The sequence below is a fragment of the Leuresthes tenuis genome, unplaced genomic scaffold (genome assembly GCF_036924035.1).
Source record: "Leuresthes tenuis unplaced genomic scaffold, fLeuTen1.0.hap1 SCAF_187, whole genome shotgun sequence".
NCBI classification, from domain to species: Eukaryota; Metazoa; Chordata; class Actinopteri; order Atheriniformes; family Atherinopsidae; genus Leuresthes; species Leuresthes tenuis.
The window spans coordinates 27,501-30,000 of NW_027325541.1; positions in this window are offsets into that span (position 1 = coordinate 27,501).

Below are 2,500 nucleotides of genomic sequence, written 5' to 3' on the forward strand. Positions count from 1 at the left end.
TGGGCTGCCCCCCTCGGCCGCTAAGCGGCAAAGGCTCCGTTCCAGCATCTTCCAGGACCTCCAGGCACCACATGTCCACTCATCCATGCGCCCTTGGGCTGCCCCCCTCGGCCGCTAAGCGGCAAAGGCTCCGTTCCCGTATCTTCCAGGACCTCCAGGCACCACATGTCCACTCATACATGCGCCCTTGGGCTGCCCCCCTCGGCCGCTAAGCGGCAAAGGCTCCGTTCCAGCATCTTCCAGGACCTCCAGGCACCACATGTCCACTCATCCATGCGCCCTTGGGCTGCCCCCCTCGGCCGCTAAGCGGCAAAGGCTCCGTTCCCGTATCTTCCAGGACCTCCAGGCACCACATGTCCACTCATACATGCGCCCTTGGGCTGCCCCCCTCGGCCGCTAAGCGGCAAAGGCTCCGTTCCAGCATCTTCCAGGACCTCCAGGCACCACATGTCCACTCATCCATCCGCCGTTCGGCCGCCCTCATCGGCCGCTAAGCGGCAGAAGCCCCGTTCCCGTATCTTCCAGGACCTCCAGGCGGCTCATGGCCACTCAGCCATCCGCCCTTCAGCTACCTTCGTCGGCCGCAAAGCGGCAGATTCTCCCTCCTCCCGAGAGCCAGGGTGATGACTATGGAGCCCAGCAATGGCCCCTGGTACGTGTCTGAGCCCCAAAGAACATCACCCGATATCGGGCTTGGCTTCAATCTGTCAAACTCTGTTTCCTAAAAACCAGGTTTCTGAAATCGGGCAGGTGGTAATTTCCTCAGACTCCAATTACCTCGTCGGACGGGAGAAGGGGCCTTCGACGCACTCCGCCCATCTCCCCTTCTCCCGTCTTGAAACAGAAATTTTTCTGAATTTTTCGCCTGGCGCCCCTGGTACTTTTAGACACTTTGTCATTTTTCTGACTTTTTGAGCTGGTGCCCCTGGTATTTTTAGACACTTTGTCATTTTTCTGCCTTTTTGAGCTGGTGCCCCTGGTATTTTTAGACACTTTGTCATTTTTCTGCCTTTTTTTGAGCTGGCGCCCCTGGTATTTTTAGACACTTTGTCATTTTTCTGACTTTTTGAGCTGGTGCCCCTGGTATTTTTAGACACTTTGTCATTTTTCTGCCTTTTTGAGCTGGTGCCCCTGGTATTTTTTAGACACTTTGTCATTTTTCTGCCTTTTTTTTGAGCTGGCGCCCCTGGTATTTTTAGACACTTTGTCATTTTTCTGACTTTTTGAGCTGGTGCCCCTGGTATTTTTAGACACTTTGTCATTTTTCTGCCTTTTTTTTGAGCTGGTGCCCCTGGTATTTTTAGACACTTTGTCATTTTTCTGACTTTTTGAGCTGGTGCCCCTGGTATTTTTAGACACTTTGTCATTTTTCTGCCTTTTTTTGAGCTGGCGCCCCTGGTATTTTTAGACACTTTGTCATATTTCTGACTTTTTGAGCTGGCGCCCCTGGTACTTTCAGACACTTTGTCATTTTTCCGACTTTTTGAGCTGGCGCCCCTGGTATTTTTAGACACTTTGTCATTTTTCTGACTTTTTGAGCTGGTGCCCCTGGTATTTTTAGACACTTTGTCATTTTTCTGCCTTTTTTTGAGCTGGCGCCCCTGGTACTTTTAGACACTTTGTCATTTTTCTGACTTTTTGAGCTGGTGCCCCTGGTATTTTTAGACACTTTGTCATTTTTTTGTTCTGACTTCAGCTCCTGCCCCATGTATTATTCCAGGCTCCCCTGCCTGCACAGCCTCCCCACACTTAAGCAGCCCTCCCCGGTGTGTCACACACACACACACACACACACACACACACACACACACACACACACACACACACACACACACACACACACACACACACACACCTCTCTCACAAGCCCCTTGGTTCTTCATGATGCTCAGTAAAAGAGCCAGGCCTCCCTGCCTGCAAAGCCTCCCCACACTTAAGCAGCCCTCCCCGGTCACACACTTCTCTCCCAAGCCCCCTGGTGCTTCATGATGCTCAGTAAAAGAGCCAGGCCTCCCTGCCTGCACAGCCTCCCCACACTTAAGCAGCACTCCCCGGTGTCACACTCTTCTCCCAAGCCCCCTGGTGCTTCATGATGCTCAGTAAAAGAGCCAGGCCTCCCTGCCTGCGCAGCCTCCCCACACTTAAGCAGCACTCCCCGGTGTCACACTCTTCTCCCAAGCCCCCTGGTGCTTCATGATGCTCAGTAAAAGAGCCAGGCCTCCCTGCCTGCGCAGCCTCCCCACACTTAAGCAGCACTCCCCGGTGTCACACTCTTCTCCCAAGCCCCCTGGTGCTTCATGATGCTCAGTAAAAGAGCCAGGCCTCCCTGCCTGCACAGCCTCCCCACAATTAAGCAGCACTCCCCGGTGTCACACTCTTCTCCCAAGCCCCCTGGTGCTTCATGATGCTCAGTAAAAGAGCCAGGCCTCCCTGCCTGCACAGCCTCCCCACAATTAAGCAGCACTCCCCGGTGTCACACTCTTCTCCCAAGCCCCCTGGT